At 49.4% G+C, this 23,809-nt stretch overlaps 1 protein-coding gene across 2 annotated transcripts in view; it reads left to right on the forward strand.

Annotated features, from left to right (window-relative positions):
* The window catches only part of GNG12 (G protein subunit gamma 12), a 121,042-nt gene that overhangs the window by 50,394 nt on the left and 46,839 nt on the right, over positions 1 to 23,809 (forward strand). For both annotated transcript variants that reach the window (XM_051999462.1, XM_051999463.1), the window contains exon 2: positions 568 to 619. The gene's annotated coding sequence lies outside the window, so the exon portion shown is untranslated. The remainder of the gene's footprint in view (positions 1 to 567; positions 620 to 23,809) is intronic.

A 23,809-nucleotide genomic window follows, 5' to 3' on the forward strand; every position in this document is an offset into this window, starting at 1 on the left:
GTTGCATAGTGTCTGCCGCATAGTAAGCTCTTTTTAAAATGGTTGCATAGTGTCTGCCGCATAGTAAGCTCTTTAAAAAATGGTTGCATAGTGTCTGCCCCATAGTAAGCTCTTTAAAAAATGGTTGCATAGTGTCTGCCGCATAGTAAGCTCTTTAAAAAATGGTTGCATAGTGTCTGTCACATAGTAAGCTCTTTAAAAAATGGTTGCATAGTGTCTGCCGCATAGTAAGTTCTTTAAAAAATGGTTGCATAGTGTCTGCCGCATATTAAGTTCTTTAAAAAATGGTTGTATAGTGTCTGCTGCATAGTAAGCGCTTTAAAAAATGGTTGTTGATTGATTGTTTGAAAGACTGAGTTACAGAGATGACCTTGAAACCAACATGCATCAGGAAATGGTGGTATCCAGGGGAAAATATCTTTACACTCAAATAGACCATGCCGTTTTTGCTAATCTTTAACCAGAAGTAGAAACACTTAACACTGTTTCAGTCTCTTATGATTGAAAGTACAACTTTTGAAAACAAGGCTTGCTTACTCTGGACTGTTTGTTTTAATCCTCTTGCAGATTTCCTTGACCATTTGAACCTGAAAACACGGTGTCGGACAGCCTCTTATCGGTAAGTCCTTTGTGTTTAATTTTTAAAAGAAAATAACTGCAGTTGCACGTGACTCAAGAATTCAAGTGGAATGTTGCTTGACTTGTGCTGTAATTAAGTGGTTATTCACTCACCTTTGGGTTTTTTCCTAGAATAATTTGTGGTGTTTTCCATGCTTGAAGAAAAAAAAAAATGTACATTCTTCTTGGTGACCAAAAGACCTTTGAATACAGGTCAGAGGTCGCCGGGGAAGGAGTGACTGAAACATTCATTGTCTTGGGAAAGAATCTAAGGGTCTGAGGAACTGCAAGGTCATTCCCGAGTCCTCTGTTGTGAAATGGAAACCAGATTAAACTGAATTAAAAGAGGCATAAGTAGCAGCAAGAAAATGGAAAGTCTGTATTGCCTTGTTTGGACTCCATCTAAAGTGTTGTTTTGGGGCTGGGTTACATTTTAAGGAAAAGATTGCAATTTAGATGGATGGTCCAGAAGATAAAGGGCCAGAACAATAAAAAGGCTGGAAAACATGCCATGTGTGGGGGAAAAACTAAGACTTTTTAGCTGGAAAGGAGACTTCCAGAGGTGGGGGAGATGGAATGAGTCACCGCTTTCATATATCTGAGGGGCTGTAATGCATAAAAGGAATGAGACTTTTTCTGCTTCTCCCCAGTGGACAGAAGCTGGAGGCTTGGGTAGAAATTAGAGAACTGATAGAGAAAGCTATCCAAAAGCCTGATGGACTTCCTTGAGAACTCATCCATTCCCGATTCAAAAATGGCTAACGGTTCAGAGAGGGAGGCTTTGCTTTTGGCAGGCCTTGGTCTGGAGGAGCTCAGAATGCTGGGATTCTGTTACCTGAAAAGCTCTCCTGTAAGCCCACCGGTCCCAAGCCCTGGCTCGTGGCCTTTACTGCAGACGTGTTACATCTGCATTTTAAGACAGCCAGTAATTTGAACTCCTCCCGGAGTTGGCTGAAGCGCGCCCAGCTCTTACTCATGTTTTTGTCCTCCTGAAATTTCCCCTTTTTACGATCTGTTTGCTTGTGGCACGATGAGCAAGGCACTAATTGAATTCTTTAGGGATGATCCTACTTTGGGGGTAGGAAAAGGATGCGTTCCAGCGGGAACTTTTACAGTTAAAGGCATTTCTTTTTGTATTGTGATTGTGGGTGGGGAGGAATTTCTTCTCTCTTAGAGCAACATCCCTGTCTGGGATATTAGGGCTTAGGGGATAACAGAGTAAAGTAGACCTGCATAGACATGGTTCTTTTGCTTTAAATGATTCATTAATTTTTTTTACAACATTGTCACTTTTCAAAAACTTCTCATCCCACCTTCCCGGCACGTTTCTGACAAAGAGTTACATAGTAAAGTAAAAAACAAAGACACACTGTGTCTAAAAGCATATGTCTGTGGACTGCTAAAGTCAGGATAGGTCACTTCATCGATGAGAATTCTCAAGTCTCGGGTCTGTTATTTACCTTGACATTATTGCGATCGCTCTGTAAATTATTCTTCTCTTTCTGTTCACTTCTGTCTGAACCAGTTCATACACAACTTCCCAAGTTTCTCTGAACTCTGCATTTGCAGACAATAGGCACCTAACTCTGTAATATAACACATGTATCATGAAACTGGAAAAACGCTAGCAGGTGGATGGCAAAAAAGGTTTCTTGCAGAAAGTAGGACTTTTGATGAATCTTAAAAGAAGTCAAAGAATAGATAAAGGAAGAAGGGAGCATATCTTGGGCATGGGAGACTGACAGCCGTGAGAAGGTATTTAGAATTGGAGGAGATGGGATGTTGAGTTTGAGGAATAGCAAATAGTCTTGTATCCCTGAGAAGTAGAATATGTGGGAGAAGATAAAGTGTGAGAAGACCAGAAAGATAAGGAAAGGGGGTATGCCTCATATTCTTATCTCATCCTTTTACATATTAGACCATTATCAGAGATATTTACTGTGACAGTTTTTCCCAAATGACTACTTTTCTTCTTATTATGGCTGCATTGATTTTGTTTGCATAAAGGCTTTTACAGTTCAGCTTTTATGATCACCTCTGTCCCTTAGTTATTAAGAAATAATTTCATCCTTGTCATAGTTGTGCCTCCTGGTCATCTTCTACTTTTGAATGATAGGATCTTTAATATTTTGGTCATGTAGCCAGTGGAACTTTTTTTGCCCTATTGGGGGCATAAGGTCAAAAAAGGTTGATCCAAAAAGATCTTAGAAGAATCATAAGTTGTGATAATACAGGATCAGAGCCAAAGAATTAATTAGTATGAAGCAGGAGGGTGTAAGTAACTTTTTAAACCAAGTGGAGCAGTGTCCACACGAGGGTATCACTCGGTACAGGAAGGCAACCCCCAGTGCCCAGTGTGGTTTTAGAGGCCTAACAGTCTGGGAGATCGGGATGGGCAGGCAGCCAAGGTTTCCATCAAGGTGTTTCAGGCCAATGTCCAAGCGTGAGCACCAGCCTAAGGGCGGGACACAGAATGCCAGCCAGTGGAGATAAAACACAGGCTGGTGTGGTTCAACCAGTTAACACGAGTCAGAGAAAGGAACTGGGTTCAGATCTCAGCTTCAGCCCTGGTTCCTTCACTGGTCCATGAATGAGTTGTTTTAGGTAATCTCCAAAGACTCTCTTTGTCCATGGCATTTAAAGGGTTCCATGTAGGGATTTCAGAGGGGAAATTGCACCTTTCTTTTCCCTAGCCCCCAATTGCATTGTACCAACTCCTTTTACAAACCAGAAAAGGATTCGTGATAACCTGTGACTCTGTGACCAAGAGAAATCACAGATGTTTTTATATTCCCCTGCCTCTGTCACAGAGAGTTCTCGACATAACATTTGTACCCAATCACACCTTTAAAATTACCTCAAATTTATCAAATCTGTCCTCAAATATATTATCGTTCTTTACTATCTTTGATGACTGTAATCATATATTTGGTTATCAGGCTTCTTTTTTACTGAGGCAATTGGGGTTCAGTGACTTGCCCAGGGTCACACAGCCAGGATGTGTTAAGTGTCTGAGGGCAGATTTGAACTCAGGTGCTCCTGACATCAGGGCTGATGCTCTATCCACGGCACCACCCAGCCGCCCTGGTTATCATACATCTAAAAACATTCTTCTGAGGAGGGATGTAGGGACTTCACCAGGCCTTCCTGCTCTGAGCTTTAATTATATCTGGACCTACAAGCTCAGTCTGGGAGGTGCCAGGTCATAGGAGTTAAACATGGACAGAAGGGACCAACCAAGGCTGACAAAAGCTTTGGTCACTGGCTGTCCGGCTTTTATCCCCTTTCCTCTAGAGTGGGTGGACAAGGGCTAGCGGGGCCGTGCTGATGGCCACTGGGACAGAGAGCCTTGCACCTGCCAGCTGTTTGCAAAAGAACAGAAATGGATAATTGGATTTTCCCGTCCTTCCCCCTCAAACTGTTGAAAGTTCTGGGTGCTTCTCTGGGTGTTGAAAAAACTGGGTGAAAACTCCAGTCAGAAAGGAGAGGCCTTCTTAAATCTTCTTGGGGGTCAAACGCTTGAACATGGTGTCCTCCTTGTCTTTGGGCCATCACTAGGGCTAGGGAGCAGAGTGGACCACCCAGGAAAAGAGACTAGAAGAGGGGGGAGGCTGAGAGAGTAGCCAGCATGGTGGTTCTCAACAGCCAGTCCCTTTTGCATTGTCAAGATGCTGGAAACTAAGGGGGTACCTGTCATTTGGGGAATGTCACGGTGTAAAAATGGCCGCCGTGCTGTAGCAAATGATGGTCTCAGAGAAAACTGAGAAGGCTTCTCTGAACTGATGTGGGAAAAATGATTTCTACAAAGATAGACATTGTAAAGGCAACATAAGGAACCTCATCATGACAGTGACCAAGAGTGATTCCAAAGGGGACACTTGAGACTTCCCTCTCAGTGGAAAAACTGCAGACCGAGGCAGCAGAACGAGCCGAATGGCTTTTGGACACGGCCGTTTGAATTTATTTTGCTTGACTTTTTTTTCAGTGGAGGAAGTTGGGGGGAGAGAAAATAGATTTGTTAGTTTTAAAAATTAATTTAGACCGAATGGAGGGGTGCCTGATGTTGTTTCCCTTTGGTGGGATGGACAACAGACACAGGGAATCTAGGACCTATCCTTAAGGAGCAACTATGTGGGGGCGGATCTGGAAGTTCATCGGATGGAGATGAGTTAAAGTCACTGAGTGTGTAGCCTCGAAGGGAGAAGCCCTTGGGGAGGCACGATGTCTGGGGGAGATGGGATGGGTCTTTAAAAGACAGTCGTGTTTATTTTGCTCGGCTCCAGAAGAGAGGAGGAGGAGAAATCAGTGCAAGTGGCAGAGAGGCTGATTTGCTTTTGCAAGACATAAATGCCTTCACTTATCACTGCTAGAGCTCTTGGAAGTTAAACCCCAAGCTTCCGACTCTTCTGAGCCCAGGATACCGTCTCCCGTCAATATGGGACTCAGAACCTAGCGCCTCTTAGCAAGCAATATGTTGTATTATCTCAACAGTTCAGTCTGTCATTGAGCATTTATTAAGCACTGACTGAGTACCAAATTGACCAATGACTGTCTAGGAGCTCATAGCCTAGTGGTGGAGATAGCGTGCCGACAGCATGTGAGTGATTATTTGATGCATCCTCGACATCTGGGGAGCTGAGCTCCTCCTCCAGAATCCGGGTGGGGAGAAACGCCGAGTTCCCCGTGTTGCACCATGAACGCCAAATAGGTAATGAGAGGTTATGGATTTTGACTCTGCCACTTTATATCTTGTGTTTGCATGTATGATCTTACTCACTTTTCTTTTCCCCAAGGTTCTGGGCTGATAAAAGCTTCCTCCACCAGAGTCTGAAATATGTATGGGGGACGGGGCTGGGCTTTCCCTTGGACTCCTGTTCCTCTATTCTTATCGAAAGTCTGAATGGGCTAATGGGGCCTCGGAGGAAGTCTTCCAGTTGAGAGATTGTATGATGAGGGAGGGGAGAGTAAGATGTAACAAGACTGGAAATGGAGGGAAGAGGAGCAGCGTGATCGACAGGAGTCGATTTGTTCCTGGAGGTGATCTGTTGGTTGGAGTTAGCGAGACGATATCAGGGCGTCACAAAGTGGGGCTCTCAGCAAACAGATCAATTGTCTGAGGCTCGCAGACTGAGACTGGCTATTGACTTAGTGCGGGGGCTATGTTGCCTTGAGGGTAAGACGTGCTGGAGGACCCCGTGTGGGGTATGTCATAGAGGAAATACTTGTTGGGTAGGGGTCGGCCTCCGAGGCCCCTGCCGGAGTCTGCGGGGTTTGGGGTCATTCAGTAAGTGCTGCGCTGAGATGATTCAGATGAGATGAGCCAGGTGTCCAGAGATCTACTCCAGCCAGATGAAGAAATTCAAAGGTTCAAATCCCGTGTCCCTCTCAGCTTTCACAAAGGCCCGTGGTACAGTGGGCAGATACTGGCGTGTGTGTACGGGTGTGTATATGGGCGAATGTGTGTGGCTGCCTTTAAGGAAAGCTTGGCGAGCTGGAGGAGAGGACAGACAGACACAAGCATAGACAGACAGACCAACAGATAGACAGGCCGACCAATGGATAGACAGGTGATATTTAGGTAGATGATCTTAGAAAGAGATAAATGGACAGAGACTGATGAATAGGCAGTGATAGAGAGAGGATTGATCTTAGATGCATGGATAGAGACAGACAGTGGGACAGGTGGTAGTTAGATATATAGATGGATGGATGGATGGATGGAGAGAAAGATAAATGGGGAGATAGACAGAACATCTATTAAATACACTTAGGTTCTAGGCACTGTGCCACGGTGATGGCCCCGAGAGCTTAGCCCTTTGAGCTCTGGGATTCCTGCCCGAGGCCCTCTTCTCACTGGTGAGAGCATTTACTCTGGCTGGGGGGCCCCATTGGGCCTCATGTACCCCCAGCATCCTTTCGGCAGCTGCTCTCCCCCCCCTTCTCTCCAGTTTCCAGTTGGGGACCCCCGATCAGTTCGATGCCGCTCCTGGAATGTGTCTGTTCCCCTACAGCGCCACCTCCTGTCCTTGCCATGTTCCTTACCTAGGGTCTCTCTCCCATTAGAATGTAAACTCCCTGAGGTCAGGGACCGTCCCATTTTTGGTAGCCCCCTTAGCCCAGTGCTCCTCACATGGCAGCTCTCAATAAATGTGGCATTCGTTGATTCAAGGACTTTCCCAAACCTACAAATATGGCCGTACCAGGTGTGCTGTCGGATCCCCCACCAGATGTCCAGCCCGGTCTGAGACTGGCCTGCAAATGGATAGAGATTGGATGCTATTATATATTCAATCTCTATCCACTGAGAAATTTAGATATTATATATTAGATATAACACATATAAATATTATATGTTTATAAATATAGAAATTTATTAATGGATAGATATTATTATATACAATAAAAATATATAAATATGTTATATAACAAATAGAAATACATAAATTTATAAATATTATAAATATATGGATTTGTATATTCTGGCCAGGACATTCCTGGAAACTGCATCATGAAGCAGCAATGTCTACATGCAAATCCTCCCCCTCCCCCCCGACTTTGCACTGTTAACAAGAAGTTATTATTATTATTATTATTATTATTATATTGTATATAATAATTATTACATATTAGACATAACATATTGTTTAATATTAATATATTATATAATTATTGTTATTATTAATGGCATTAATTACTTAATAGCATCTCCTTAGTAGGGTTACCTTTCACGGTGACTCACCTTTGCAGCTCAGTAGCAAAGCCTGCCAGTCACGCCGGGGACAAGACTCGGCCCAAATGGTTCCCCTCCACCTCTCTGGCCCCTGCGGCCGACTGACCCTCTCTCTCCGGCCTCTCCATCCCTGGAAGCTCCTTTGTCCTTGCTCAGCCACGTAGGCCTCCGTTCCTGGGAAGAAGCTGCCCCGACACCGGCACTGCCCTCCATCTGCCCTGTGCTTTAGTGTATAGATTGTATTTTTATTTTATCTACTTTATATTAATGCTCCTGTGAGCATGTGAATACACACACATATTAAATCTATTTGTCTTCCTCATTAGGGAGGATGGGATGATTTCATTCTTAGTACTTGGATTCCTGGTATGGAGTACCAAGCCCGGCGTGGGGTGAGCACTGAGTGAGAAAGGGGACGCAGTCGTGATCATAAGTCCTGCCTCGGAGCCGACCTTCTGATTCTGGGCACTGCTCCCTCCCAGATACCCTAATTTTCTAACTTTTTAATTAGCATGAGGGCCTCTTTGCCGTATCCAGTTTCTTACCCCTTACCCCCTCCTAACAATAGTATTTATTATTTAATCTCTGTCCATTGAGAAACGTGTATATTTTTATTTATAAATTTATATAATTATCATATTATATAATATATAATAATTTAATTCAATAATAATATAATATCCATTGAGAAATTTCTATATTTATAGTTATAAATTTATATATAAAATTTATAAAAGATATAAAACTATATATTTATAACATATATAATACATATTGCATGTATAATATAATAACATGTGATAATATTTAATTGCTACACATTGAGAAATTTATATACTTGTAATTTTTATTATATGTAATATATTTATTTTTATAATACATAATACTACTTTTTAATCTATCCATTGAGAAATCGACATATTTATAAAATTATAAAATATAAATTTATGTGTTTCTATTTGTTATATAATTTTTTGTATATAATAATCTCTATTCATTAATAAATTTCTATATTTATATTTATAAATATATAATATTTATGATCTATTTATATTTGTTATATCTAATATGTAAATTTCTCAATGGATAAGAGATTGAATAGATAATAACATTCAGTCTTTATCCATTGAGAAATTTAAATATTTATAATATTTATTATCTATAACATGTTTATTATAATAACATATAATACCATTCAATCTTTATCCGTTGAGAAATTTATATGTTCATAATATTTATTATCTGTAACTTATTTATTATAATAATATAGAGATTGAATATATAATAACATTCAGTCTCTACCCATTGAGAAATTTAAATATTTATGTTTATTATCTATAACATGTTTATTATAATAACATATACCATTCACTCTTTATCAGCTGAGAAACTTATATATTTATAATATTTATTATATATCTTATTTATTATAATAATATATGATAATAACATTGAATCTCTTATCCATTGAGAAATTTATGTATTTTTATTTATTACATATAACATTTATTGAAATAATAGATACTAACAAAATTCGGTCTCTAGCCATTGGGAAATTTACACATTTGTGATATATAACATATTTACTATAGTAATGAGTGATAACAGCATTTGCTCTCTATGCGTTGGGAGAAAGCCATCGGTGGCTGAGGACTCCTGGCAGTAACTGGTTCTTGGGCCCTCCGGCTGTCCGCCCTTGGGTCGGGGTCGGGAAGGTTCTCCCCGTGCGCTCGGAGGGTCTGGGGCCCCCACCGCCCGTCTGGAGCCGCCGCTCCCGCCCTTCCCGCCCCTCCTGGCTCGGGCCGTGGGCAGTCTCCCCCCGTCCGGAGGCTTTGCAGACCTCGCGTTACCGTCACCACCGTCAGCGCCGGCAATAGCAGGCGGATAATTAGTATTAACCGTGACAGCAGCTCGCCTGCGTCTGGGGCCGTGGGGTTAGCAGAGGATTTCACGTTTTAATTTGGGTTTGGTCTGGGTTCATTTGGTTTGTATTTGTTTAACGTGCGTTTTTATGTGTCTCTGTCAGATCTCGCCGCGTTCTGCCCCGTCTGGTTTAAGGGCCGTCGGTCTCACAGAGCAGGAAACCTCCTTCTCTTTTGCGGGGGCTGGGGCGGACCCCGGGCCTTGAAGGCCATTCCGGCACTCCGCGGCTGTCACTTTGCCGGGCGAGGCACCGGGCCCTCCTCCCTACTGTGTCTCCCTTTGACAGATGAAAAACAGACTGGGATGTGTTCGGTGACTCGTGAACGGGCAGGGGCTGAATCAGGATTCGAACTCTGGTCTCTCCCCCTGGGGCAGCTTAGCTCTCCCCACACCCCGAAGCCCGGGCCTGGCCGCCAGAGTGGACGGGCTCCTGGAGTGTAGGAGGAGCTTGGAGCCTCATGAGAGGTCACATGGGGGAGCAGGTGCAGGTTTTGAATCTAGGCCCCGTGGCCCCCACGGGGTCAGCCCCGGTGACTCTGAGCCGGCCCTGCCTTGCCCCCCCCTTGTCCCTCCCCCCCGTGTTTCAGCACAGGGTCAGTGCTGCCGGCCACCTGGCCCTCGGGGAGCCTCGTGCACCTGTTCATTGCCTGCTGTACGCGAGGCTTTGAAAGCCCAACCTAGCGGTTCACGTTTGCTCTTGGAGGAGGGGGCATCCTCAGCGCTTGGTGCCGCCCCTGTCCCCCCCTTCTTCCTCCCCCTCCCCCCGCCGGTGCTCTGTTTAACCTTTATTGGCTGGGTGACCTCAGGCACTCCGGGAGGTTCCAGCCCCAGCTCCAGCGCTGATTGCTTCAAGCTTTAATGGGCTATCCGTGTCTCGCAGCCGCAAGGGCCCGAGGAGGCCCAGTGTCCCTCGAACGGCGGCCGTCTGAGTGACCCCGGCCACTCACGCCCCGCTCTGCCGCGGCAGGGACGGACTCGACGTCCTCGGGCCTGCGTCCGGCTCTGGGGCCCAGCGCACAGTAGGGTTTCTGCAAGTGAAGCCGCTGCCAGCAAGGCGGGCCAAGATCGAGCGCTGCCCTGAGCCTCACCGAGCATGGGCGCCCAGGACACAAGCCATGGTCGGGGGCGGGAGGGGCCGGGGACTCGGCCTCGGAGAACGAGGGGGTCAGAGGCCCCCCACACTCACATACAATCGGGGGCCTGGGTCTGCAGACTGAGCCCGGACTTGTCGTCTGCCCCGAGGCGCCGGGGGTCCCAGCAAGCCCCCGGCCTGTGGCTCTCCTCTGGGCAGGTCACAGGGACGTCCAGTCTTTAAGGAAAATGCCTCGAATGAATGAGTGAGTGAATGAATGAAAAAAGACCATTTATCAGACCTGTATGTGCCTGATCCGAGAGGCCGAAATCCAAAAGGGAAATCATCCCTGCTCGCAAGGAAGGATTTGTATGGGATTTTCATTCCCTCCATCATACTCTAAATCTGGGGGAACTCGGGCAGATCCCATACCTCCCTTCCTTATTAATCAGTATATTGTGTCAATGTCAATTATTATCATTAATTAATATAAATAATAAACGGCACTTAAAAGTTTGCAGAGCCCTTGGCATAAAGACGTTATTTCATTTGACCCTTTGGGCACTCTGGGTATTATTGAACAGAACATCGGGGTCAGTCAGTCCCTTAACAACCGTCAATTTAGCCTTGCCTGGGTGCCGGGCCCATATTTCAGGTTGCCTTAAGGGCTCTTTATTATTTTATAGATAATTTGTAATTTTTTAAAAACACAGATAATTTTATGAATTTAGTTATCTAAAAACAAAGCTATTTTATCATTTTACAATCATTTGTAGTTATCTAAAAACAAAGATAATTTTATTAATTTACAGTTATACAAAAACAAAGATGATACTGTTATTTTAGGGATCATTTGTAGTTAACTAAAAAGAGATACTTTCCTTAATTTTATTCTTTAAATAATACCATCCTTCATAAATAATTCACAGTTATCTAAAAACAAAGATCAATTTGTCATTTTACAGATAATTTGTAGTTATCTAAAAAAAAGATAATTTTATTAATTTACAGTTATCTCAAAACAAATTTAAATTGGTTATTTTATGGATAACTTGTAGTTATCTAAAAACAGATATTTTTGTTAATTTGCAGATAATTTGCCATTATAAAAAATAAAGATAACTCTTATTTTATGGATAATTTATAGTTATCTAAAAACAGATAATTTTATTAATTCACAGATTATTTACAGTTACCTAAAAACAAAGATAATTTTGCTATTTTATGGATAATTTGTAGTTATCTAAAAGCACAGATAATTTTATGATTCCAGATTATTTGTAGTTATCTTTTAAATGCAGATGTCTTGATTTCACAAATGAGGGAACTGAGGAGAGAGTTTCGGCCACTTGCCCCGGCTGATGCCAGGAGCAGGATTTGAACTTGGGCCTCCTATAAGTCTGTGTAACCTGTGTGTACTTGGTGGAGGCTGGAGGCCAGGCCTGGCCTGGAGTCCACCCTGAGTCCAAGAGGAGCATTCCCACAGAAGGATGGGCATAGGAAGACCCCGAGGGGTCGCCGAGACTGACCCTGGAGAGCAGGAGGAGGAACGGACCAGTTTGCTCAGCCCTTCCTCCCCTGGCCAGGTCCTGTGCCATGCTCCCTTCCCTTAACCTGCAGAGGAAGGCCAGGCCAGGAGCCGGCAGAGGAAGGCTAGCCCAGGAGCCAGCAGAGGAAGGCTAGCTCAGGAACCGGCAGAGGAAGGCTAGGCCAGGAGCCGGCAGAGGAAGGCTAGCTCAGGAGCCCACAGAGGAAGGCTAGCTCAGGAGCCCACAGAGGAAGGCTAGCCCAGGAGCCGGCAGAGGAAGGCTAGCCAGGAGCCGGCAGAGGAAGGCTAGCCCAGGAGCCGGCAGAGGAAGGCTAGCCCAGGAGCCCACAGAGGAAGGCCAGGTCAGGAGCCCACAGAGGAAGGCCAGGCCAGGAGCCGGCAGAGAAGGGCCAGGCCAGGAGCCCACAGAGGAAGGCCAGGCCAGGAGCCGGCAGAGAAGGGCCAGGCCAGGAGCCCACAGAGGAAGGCTAGCTCAGGAGCCCACAGAGGAAAGCTAGCCCAGGAGCCAGCAGAGGAAGGCTAGCTCAGGAACCGGCAGAGGAAGGCTAGCCCAGGAGCCAGCAGAGGAAGGCCAGGTCAGGAGCCCACAGAGGAAGGGCAGAGGAAGGCTAGCCAGGAGCCCACAGAGGAAGGCCAGCCCAGGAGCTGGCAGAGGAAGGCTAGCCCAGGAGCCGGCAGAGGAAGGTCAGGCCAGGAGCCGGCAGAGGAAGGCTAGCCCAGGAGCCCACAGAGGAAGGCTAGCCCAGGAGCCCACAGAGGAAGGCTAGCCCAGGAGCTGGCAGAGAAGGGCCAGGCCAGGAGCCCACAGAGGAAGGCTAGCCCAGGAGCCCACAGAGGAAGGCTAGCCCAGGAGCGGCAGAGGAAGGCTAGCCAGGAGCCCACAGAGGAAGGCTAGCCCAGGAGCCCACAGAGGAAGGCTAGCCCAGGAGCCCACAGAGGAAGGCTAGCCCAGGAGCCGGCAGAGGAAAGCTAGCCCAGGAGCCGGCAGAGGAAGGCTAGCCCAGGAGCCCGCAGAGGAAGGCCAGGCCAGGAGCCCACAGAGGAAGGCTAGCTCAGGAGCCGGCAGAGGAAGGCTAGCCCAGGAGCCGGCAGAGGAAGGCTAGCCCAGGAGCCCACAGAGGAAGGCTAGCCCAGGAGCCCACAGAGGAAGGCTAGCCCAGGAGCCCACAGAGGAAGGCTAGCTCAGGAGCCCACAGAGGAAGGCCAGGCCAGGAGCCCACAGAGGAAGGCCAGCCCAGGAGCCGGCAGAGGAAGGCTAGCTCAGGAGCCCACAGAGGAAGGCCAGCCCAGGAGCCCACAGAGGAAGGGCAGAGGAAGGCTAGCCCAGGAGCCGGCAGAGGAAGGCTAGCCCAGGAGCCGGCAGAGAAGGCCAGGCCAGGAGCCCACATAGGAAGGCTAGCTCAGGAGCCCACAGAGGAAGGCCAGCCCAGGAGCCGGCAGAGGAAGGCCAGCCCAGGAGCCGGCAGAGGAAGGCTAGCTCAGGAGCCCACAGAGGAAGGCCAGGCCAGGAGCCCACAGAGGAAGGGCAGAGGAAGGCTAGCCCAGGAGCCGGCAGAGGAAGGCTAGCCCAGGAGCCGGCAGAGAAGGCCAGGCCAGGAGCCCACATAGGAAGGCTAGCTCAGGAGCCCACAGAGGAAGGCTAGCTCAGGAGCCCACAGAGGAAGGCCAGGCCAGGAGCCCACAGAGGAAGGGCAGAGGAAGGCTAGCCCAGGAGCCGGCAGAGGAAGACTAGCCCAGGAGCTGGCAGAGAAGGCCAGGCCAGGAGCCCACATAGGAAGGCTAGCTCAGGAGCCCACAGAGGAAGGCTAGCCCAGGAGCCCGCAGAGGAAGGCTAGCCCAGGAGCCCGCAGAGGAAGGCTAGCCCAGGAGCCCGCAGAGGAAGGCTAGCCCAGGAGCCCGCAGAGGAAGGCTAGCCCAGGAGCCCGCAGAGGAAGGCTAGCCCAGGAGTCCGCAGAGGAAGGCTAGCCCAGGATCCGGCAGAGGAAGGCTAGCCCAGGAGCCCACAGAGGAAGGCTAGCTCAGGAGCCCACAGAGGAAGGCCAGGCCAGGAGCCCACAGAGGAAGGGCAGAGGAAGGCTAGCCCAGGAGCCCACAGAGGAAGGCTAGCCCAGGAGCCCGCAGAGGAAGGCTAGCCCAGGAGCCCGCAGAGGAAGGCTAGCCCAGGAGCCCGCAGAGGAAGGCTAGCCCAGGAGCCCGCAGAGGAAGGCTAGCCCAGGAGCCCGCAGAGGAAGGCTAGCCCAGGAGCCCGCAGAGGAAGGCTAGCCCAGGAGCCCGCAGAGGAAGGCTAGCCCAGGAGCCCGCAGAGGAAGGCTAGCCCAGGAGCCCGCAGAGGAAGGCTAGCCCAGGAGCCCACATAGGAAGGCTAGCTCAGGAGCCCACAGAGGAAGGCTAACTCAGGAGCCCACATAGGAAGGCTAGCTCAGGAAGTGGCAGAGGAAGGCTAGCCCAGGAGCCCACAGAGAAAAGCTAGCCCAGGAGACCACAGAGGAAGGCTAGCCCAGGAGCCGGCAGAGGAAGGCTAGCCCAGGAGCCCACAGAGAAAAGCTAGCCCAGGAGCCCTCAGAGGAAGGCTAGCCCAGGAGCCGGCAGAGGAAGGCTAGCCCAGGAGCCCACAGAGAAAAGCTAGCCCAGGAGCCCTCAGAGGAAGGCTAGCCCAGGAGCCGGCAGAGGAAGGCTAGCCCAGGAGCCCACAGAGGAAGGCTAGCGCAGGAGCTGGCAGAGAAAGGACTGCCCTGGGGCCCACAGAAAGGCCGGCCCCAGAGCCTGCAGAGGAGCCTGCCCACTCTGCAGAGACCAGGGCCCCTGTCAGTGAAACGTGGCCCAGCTCTGCCCCCTGGAGTACCAGACAGGAACACTGCTCACACAGGCCCTAGTTCTCCAGTTTGAACGCACAGAAAATAGGCTTTTTGTTCCATTATCAATAATCCTGGAGCAAGCGTGGGCCCGGAGGGATTTGAAAGCAGAATTATTGTTGTTGTTTTCCCCTGAACTCCCCGAGTCTGGGGGCGACGGCGGCACACCGTCACGACGGGGCTTTCAAAATCCGAGCCGTTTCCGATGATATTAAAACTATGATTTATGAGGGCAGACGGGGAACGAGCACGAATCCGAATGAGATTGCAGAGAGCTGTCATTGAGAACGGCAGAACCTCGGGCCGTCCGGTCCCAGGGGGGACAGAGCCGCGGCTGTTACCGATAAATAATGCCCATTCTGCCCTCTCCGGCGGCCGCCGCCTTGGCTGAGCCGCAGAATCCTGGGGGGGCTGCTCTGTCTCTCCCCGGGGCTCCTTGTGCTGCTGGCCGTGACCCGAGACCCGCTCCCCTCCCGCCAGCCCCGGCCCGGAGAGTCCAGAGTAGGGGCCGGCCGCCCAACCTGCGGGGTAACTCATCTCTGCTTCGGGCCGCGTCCTGGCCGCGGGAGGGCTGGCGCTCGGGCCTGGCCAAGCAGGGGCCGCCCTTCACCATCTTATGTTCTTTGTAAAAGGAAAAATGGCAATCAGATGCAAAGAGCTGGGCTGTGGGAGGGGGAGGCAAGTCTTCCTCTGTTCTTATCTATTCGTATGGGCAGAAACCTGGTAAATGAGTCCGGTTTTGGCCCCAGATCTAACCTGATCCATTCTCCACAGGTTGGGGCCATGATAGGAAGCTTCCAGATGAAATCCCGGTGGCTTTGTTCTCACGGGAAATGTTTTATTTCTCAGGGAAACTGTTCTAAGGCAGACTCAGCCTGAGATAGGGATCATCATCTGTCAGGGAAAAACCAGTTCCTGGGCAAGGGTTTAGACCCGGATGGGACGGAGCCCTGCGGAGTTTTACGTCCCGGACGACCTGTATTTATGACCCGAGCGGTTCCTGCGGGCGCCTGGCCTAGTGGATGAGAGCTGGCTTGGAGAGGAGGGGCTCTGGACTTGAATCGTGCCTCGAGCTCTTTAGCCGGTGGCGGTGGGCGGCTCACTACCTCTCCCCGGACCATGGGCTTGTCTCCTGTGAAACGGGGGTGGAAAGTCCTGAATATGTGGTCCTAGGCAGCTGGAGCATTTCCTCCCAGAGTCAGAGGATTAAGGCAATGCCAAATGGAGCCCTGGTCCCCCCCACAATCACTGCCCTCTCTCCCTTGTAGATGCTCCTGCCCCGACATCTCGGGTATTTCTGGGGAGGGGGCCCTTCCCCACTGCTGTGGCCAGACTGAACCTTGTGGCACAGTGACAGGCAGTGTAGACAACTTCCTGCTCCCTCTCATCCTTCTCATCTGTTCTTCTTGCTGTCATTTAGTGATCTTTTTGTTCTCATTGCTGAGGCTGCTGAGTATATCATTCCTTTTCTTCCCATTACTTCATTCCTTATCATTTCCTCTCTTCTTCTTCTTCTTCTTCTTCTTCTTCTTCTTCTTCTTCTTCTTCCTCTTCCTCTTCCTCTTCCTCCTCTTCCTCTTCTCTTCTTCCTCTTCTTCGTCTTCCTCCTCCTTCGTCTTCCTCTCCCTTCCTCCCCCTTTCTCCTTCTTCCTTCCTCTTTCCTTCTTCCTCCTTCTTCTTCTTCCTTCTTTGTGTGTGTGTATATAGACACATAGACACACACACACCCCCATCCTTCCTTCACAGCTTTGGATTCCTCATATTCCTCCCCTTGCCCGACAGTATCTGATCCTGTGGTTGGCAGGCGGGCGATCTTCCAGGAGCTCCTTCCTCCTTGGCTCCTCCCTGGATCCGGACTCAGTCTGTGCCTCTGGGTGGGTCCGTGCCCCGTCTTGGGGCCCGCCCTATTACCGCAGACACCCTGTTCCTATTGGTGGCAGGGCCCGGGAACCTGCGGGGACCTTCGTGGCCTTCTCCGACTTGCGTGGGGCATTTTTTCCTTTTCAGTGACTAGCACAGGGCCCCTTTTCCATTCTTTGTGCTTCTTGGCCATTCCGCTGAAGCCGGGGAGGAGCCCTTGGAGATGCAGGACTCTCACTATGGGGCGTATTTGCTCCCCAGGGGCCGCTTTCCTCTCTAGAAAATGGAGGTGAAAGTGGCACAGAATGAAAAAAAGATCCAGAATTTGACTTCATTGTTCAGAACCCACAGATTAAATGGGAAAAAAAATCCAGAATTCGACTTCATTGTTCAGAACCCACAGATTAAATGGGGAAAAAAAAGATCCAGAATTCGACTTCATTGTTCGATGACTCTTGAGGATGCTCATCTTTGCAAATATCCCGATTTCATAGTCTTAAATTTTCTCCTCCCTCCCCCTCTTCCCCACTGGTTCTGCTTTTTTTATTCCAGGAATACTGGAAGCCATTGCTCCAGGCAACAGGGTTGGGGTTTTTAACTACCCCCAGGGGCCTGGGCTCTGGGGAAGTCTCAGTTTTCTCCTCTCAGATATCAGCCCGGAGGGAGATCAGGGAGGAGCCGCCAGGCTAGTTCTGGGAAGGAGGGTGAGGGATGCAGCTCGGCTGTAAGGCCTCCCTTCCCGCTTTGGCCCCGTGGCAAGAAACCCCCCCAACTCTTAACAGCCGTACAGGCGGGACCTTAGTATCATCCAACTCTCCCATTTTGTAGAAGGGGAAACTGCGGCATCTCTCTACTTGTCGACTCTATCCCCTTTCTGTTGTTGAAAGTGGCCATGATCCCCCGGGAAGGCGACTCCATTCGGTAATGGCCTCTTGGTGTTCCTTTAATCACAAGGGCCCTTGATCCAGTCTCCTCCAATTCAGAGCATTCTCCGCCATTCCGTACCCATCAGTGGCGGGTGGCCGGGCTCACACCAGGATGGAGAAGGTGCAGAAAAAGGGATTATTATCTGGGGGGGGGGGGGGATTGGGGAGGCTGCAAAGCAGTCCTGGCTGGATGTCCTGGGAAGGGCAGCCTGGAGAGGGGAGGGCCGCCCACCCCAAGGAAGGGCTTCCCCAAGAGCAGCCGGGGCCTGCCATGATGTGGCTCTGTGAATGGGAATGGCCGGGGCAGGGATGTGTCCTCGAGATGGAGACTGGAGAGCACCGGAAAGTCCTGCGGTTAATCTCCCACCTCCTAACCTTTGCCCTGGCTGGTCCCGTGTGGAGCCACCATCATCCTCACTTTGGCCCCCCAGAACCCGGCTGAGGCGAAGCCTCCTCCATGAGGACTCCGGGGATCTCCCCCACCATCGCCTTTTCATACTTTGTGTGCATCCTCTGTGATTCACAGCATGCCACTGGTGCAAACCTTAAGCTCCTTGAGGGGAGGCGGCTGTGTTCCTGTCTCTGAATTCCCAGAGCCGGGATCTTTCAGTCAGCAGCTGGATTTGAAGCACCTACTCTGTGTGTGTGTGTGGGGGGGGGGATGGGGGTACACTAAGTAATGAGAATAGAGGATGATAATTGGCACTTCCTACCCACAAGAGGCTCACTCTGCTTTTATAAAGAAGGGAGGTTTGCAGGACTTTCAGTCAGCTAGCTTTCTCTGTCACTGTGGGAAAGGGCCGGGGGGTTTCTCAGGGGGGAGTCTTGAGCTGAGCCCTTCGGGAAAGCAGAGAATGAGAGAGAGACAGAGAGAGACAAAGACAAAAGACAGAGACTGAGAGACAAAGAGACAAAGACAGAAAGAAATATAGATAAAAAAGCAGACAGAGACTGAGATAGGCAAAGATAGAAAGAGATAGAGAAAGACAGAGACAAAGATAGACAATAGAGATAGAAATAAAAAGACAGAGGTAGAAATAAACAGAAAGAGAGAGACAAAGAGAGACAAAAGACAGAGAGAGAAATAGAGAGACAGAGAAAGACAGAGAGAAAGAGAGACAATAGAGAGAAATAAACAGATATAAAGGCAGAAATAGAGAGATAGAGACAAAGTAAGACAAAAGACAGACAGAAAGACAGAGAGACAAAGGCAAAAATAGAGACAGAGAGAAATAAAGAAGCAGATAGAGAGAATGAGATAGAAAGGCAAAGATACAGAGACAGAAAGAGAGACAAAGACAGAGACAGAAAAAAGAGAAAGACAAAGACAGAAAGAGACAGAGAAAGACAGAGAGAGACAAAGACAGACAAAAGAAAGACAGAAAGAGAGACAAAGAGAGACAAAGACAGAGACAGAAAGAGAGAGACAGAGACAGAAAGAGAGAGACAGAGACAGAAAGAGAGACAAAAGACAGACAGAAAGACAGAGACTGAGATAGAGAGACAGAGAGACAGAGAGACAGAGACAGACATAGAGATACAAAGACAAAAGACAGAGACTGAGATAGAGAGACAGAGAGAGAAAGAGACAGAGAAAGACAGAGACAGAAAGATAGACAAAAGACAGAAAGAGACAGAGAAAGACAGAAAGAGAGACAGAGTCAGAGAAAGGGCTGGACTTAAGCCACAACTTGAAGTGGGGCCCAGCTAAGCTCTGCGAGTTGGGGAAATCCTTTCCTTCCCCATCTGTAAGTGCAGAGGATGACACTGCTGAGGACTTCCTGTGTAAACTCCAAGTCCCCCGGGCTACACTCCAGAGAAACTGAGGGTTGCAGGGGAGAGGGGTTTTCCCCGCTGGAAGCTCCCCACGCTGAAGCTCTGATGAGAGGTACAGTTGCGGATCACTACTCTCTCCCTGGGTGCTGTAGGGTGGGCGTTTAACCCTTCTGATCTCCACACAACTCGAAGGGCAGCCTGGCTCGAGACAGAAATCAGAAGCTCTGGGTTCCGATCCTTGTTTGCATTGGCCCTCGCTGCGGACCTCAGACCACCGCAAAAGGAGGCAGGTGGCCTGGGACCTCTGCCGTCTCCTCCCGGTCTTGATCCCGGTTGCTGCCATAAATTACAGGCGGGTGGCTGTCGGCATCGGTGAAGGGAAGCGTTCCCACATAGAAGAAATGGCAAGTTGGTTATTACTGTACCATGGTGTCCTCTCTGGGGCTGTCCAAGGTGCTGTAGTAGTATGTACAGGGGTGCTCGGGGACACAAGCCTGATGCTAATGGGGCTTCGTGCGGAGGAGGAGGAGGAGGAGGAGGAGGAGCATCAGGTTTTGCCTCCTGGAGGTTCCTCACCCAGCCCCCCACGCCTGGAAGCTTTTCCTCTCCACACCCACCCCAGCCACCTTCTAGACTCGGCCCAAACCAGAGGCAAGAAGCCTCTTTCTAGTCATCCCCATCGCTAGTGTCTTCCCTCTGCGATTGTCTTCCAATTAATATAGACGGACAGACGGATGGACGGACGGACGGACGGGTGAATTGATGGATAAATGGGTAGTGGATGAATTGCTAGGTAGATGAACGCACAGATGTGTGGGCAAATAGATGTCGATAAGTGGATAGACAAGTAAGTAGATGGATTGATAGGTGGATAAATGAATAGATGTCTAAATGGGGGGTGGATGGATAAACACATTAGATAGGTAGATAGCTACATCTAAGTGAATGAATAAGTAGACAAATTGACAGATGGATGAATGGATTCCAAGGTAAATAAACGGATAGATGGATGTGTACATAGAGAAGTAGATAGATGGACAGACAGCTAAGTGGATGAATAAGTAGATGGGTTGACAGGTAGATGAATGGATAGGTAGATTATAGTATATACATTGTTATATAAGATATAGTTAACATATTTCACCACATAAAATGACATCATATTGTCTGTCACATCTTGCATGTACTTATCTAGATTTTGTGTCATCTGTTAGACTGTGAACTCTTGAGGGGAGGAGCCTTCCCCATTGCTTGGGGTCCCTACTCCTTACCCAGTGCCCATCATGTGGGAAGTGCTTAGTGACTGTTTTATTGCTTCGGGTGGCTTTCCCCCTCCTCCGTTAATTCGTCATCGCAGGTAAAAGGCCACCTTTGTATAAAATTGTTTCCTGTTCCTTCTTTGTTCCTGGCTTCCTTGCCCAGCCTCTATTTTCCCCTTCCTCCCAGGGCAGCCGCCAGACCATTAAGACTTCTAGCTCGAGGTCCTGTGACTTTGTCACACACAGGACACGGCTCATCTCCCTCCGCAGTGGTCCTGATGAGAAGAAATATTAGAACTTATTTACAAATATCTGCAGCAGGTGTTAAGGAGGTAGGAAAATTATTTGACCATCTCTCCAAAAAAGTCAGGTCAGAGATGTTCGCCACTTACCTTGGAATCTGGTTCGTCCAGAGGCCAGGAGGTAGGAGATTTCCTGTAGTGCAGGAGCGCCTGCTTTGGGGGGCACGGACTCAGGTCAAGACTAGAGATCTTGAAATCTCTAGTTCAGAATCATGGTTCCCAAACCCCTGGGAAGTGTGAGATCCCTCTCTTAGTTACCTGTGCTCTCAACAGCTTGGAAAGACCCTCAGTCCTCTGAAGTTTGGTCTCCTTCCCCCAGGTTCCAGCACAGCTCCTTCCCAGCCCCTTCCCAACCCACTCCCATTCTGCTTACAGCCCCTTCCCAGCCCGCTCCTATTCCACGCACAGCCCCTTCCCAGTCTGCTCCCAGCCCACTCCCAGTCCTCTGCCAGTCCACTCCCAGCTTCTGCCCAACCCATTCCCAAAACCACATCTTCATTTTTCTGGGCCAGACATCAGAGTCAGAAAAGCATTCATTGACCACACGGTGTCGCTGTTGGCCAGATAGCCAGGAGCTTGGCCAGTCTCCCATTAGACTTTGCTTGAAAAATGGAGAAATAAGGCCTTGGATGGGGGGAAAATGGAGGCTCCGTGGAGAGGGACAGCTCTGGTCATTGGCTACCGGCAGTCTGCGCGTGGCAACCAATTTAAGGAGGGCTGAGCAAAGTCCAGATTGGAGTGTGCTGATGATAATAGAATTTACCTATTCTGTGGTAATGTTTTCTATTCATATTGCATTAAGTTTCATAATATTTATATTGTGTGTAATAATATGTATTATACCTTATATGAATACTTAAATTTGCATACTAATATTTCCACATTCATATCCAGATTGTCTTTAGTACTTTATAGTTTACTTTGAAAAATAATCTCATTCGATCCTCACAAAAACTCTGTGAGGTCGATGCTGTTATTAGCCCCATTTTATAGATAAGGAAAGAGTCCGAGAGCTTAAGAGATCACAGAAGTGACCTCTGGGTTCACTTAGATCCAGCGGGGACCTTAGAGGCCACATGGGGTAGAGGGGTCCAGCACAGGGCAGCGGCTCCCTAGCGTTCCAGGAGGCAGATTAAAAAATACTTGGAAAGCAATGAACAATATGTACATACAAGTTTGTAGCTTAAATAAAAAGCTTTCTCCAAGATATGGACTATATGTATGTTTCGGTGGCCCTGGTTTTTATGTGATTTAGATCATTCTGCCGTCATTTTTCAGAAGGGGCACATGACCCAGAGAGAGGTCATCCCACTGGACACAGGCAGCAGAGCAAGTGCTAGAATCTGGGTCCCTCCGGCCACAAGTCCAGGGTCTCCCCAATACTGTGACGTCTTCCTCTCCTGTCCTCCGGGCTTTGGAGGAAGGCGGGGGACAGGATGATGATGAGGTTGATGGATGGATGGATGAATGGATGATAGACAGATAGATAGATGGATGGATGGATAGGGAGGCAGGGGACAGGATGGTGAGGTCAATAGATGATAGAGAGAGAGGGAGGGAGGGAGGGAGAGAGGGAAGGAGGGAGAGAGAGAGGGAGGGAGGGGATAAGATGATGAGGTCCATGGAATGGATGGATGGATGATAGGTAGATAAATAGATGGATGGATGGATGGATGGATGGATAGGGAGGCAGGGGACAGGATGGTGAGGTCAATAGATGATAGAGAGAGAGGGAGGGAGGGAGAGAGGGAGGGAGGGGATAGGATGATGAGGTCCATGGATGGATGGATGGATGATAGGTAGATAAATAGATAGGGAGTAGGGAGGCGGGGGACAGGATGATGAGGTAGGTAGGTAGATAGATATTTACATAGGGAGACAGGGGACAGGATGATGATGAGGTTAATGGATGATAGGGGATAGATATTTAGATAGGGAGGGACGGGATAGATGACGAGGTCGATGGATGGATGGATAATAGAGACAGAGAGAAAGAGAGACGGGGACAGGATGACGAGGTAGATACATACATACGTAGATGGATAGGGGGGGGGGGGCAGCCGGGCTGCCAAAGTAAGCCGTTCACTGATGAGGAATGGCCACTAGAGGGAGCACTTTGCTTCAATTTTCCCGGCTTCTCCCACTGGCCATGGGAAGAGAGATGGAGCTTTTGGGCAGAAATCTCCGGTTTTGTTCAGTGCGCTCTCCCATTTCCCGACCTGGCAGCCGCTTGGGTAATCCCCCACAGGGTTACTGGATGCGATCGACTCGGTCCAGAAGGTTCTTCCAGTCTTAGGTCTCCCCCTCTGGAGAAGCCCCCCAAAGAGATGGGCTACGGACTCAGAGCTGGCAAGGAAGCCCCCGGGCCTCAGTCTCCGCCTGCAGACGCGTGCTCAGCCGGACAGGGCGGCCCCCGGTGGGCGTCGGGTTCCGAGGAGACGGCAGGGTGGAGGAGGCCGGGCTGAGGGGGAGCCCTCCCCAAGCTCTTCCCCAGTCCCGCCGGTCTCTGCCTTTGGGCTTCCTGGGTTATTCTCAGGGAAATGACTGAGCTCAAAGCAGCAGCAGCGGAGACCCTGACCGCCCAGGGGTCACTGCCTTTTCTAAAACCCCCAGCGGGGGCTGCGGCTCTCCGAGGCCTCAGAAGCCCCTCCTGATGGGACAGACTCCCCCGTGGAGCGGAGGCGGAGAGCGGAGGGATCAAAAGCCAGAACCCGGCAGTAGGTTGTGAAGGGGAGACCCACTGAAAGCAGGGAGATGCGCACAGGTCAGAGGCCGGAGCAGCCTCTGCCGGCTTCGGGTGAAGTCAGGAAGCAGGGGCGGCGGCCGGCCTCGGAGCCGGCAGGAGCAAGAGCCCAGAAAGGGCCCGAATCCTTTATCTGTACAACTGGGCGCCGGCGCTCGGACTAGAGCCCGCGGGCGAAGGTTGTTCCGTTCCGGCTCCC

Source organism: Antechinus flavipes, chromosome 4, assembly GCF_016432865.1.
Source record: "Antechinus flavipes isolate AdamAnt ecotype Samford, QLD, Australia chromosome 4, AdamAnt_v2, whole genome shotgun sequence".
Lineage (NCBI taxonomy): Eukaryota > Metazoa > Chordata > Mammalia > Dasyuromorphia > Dasyuridae > Antechinus > Antechinus flavipes.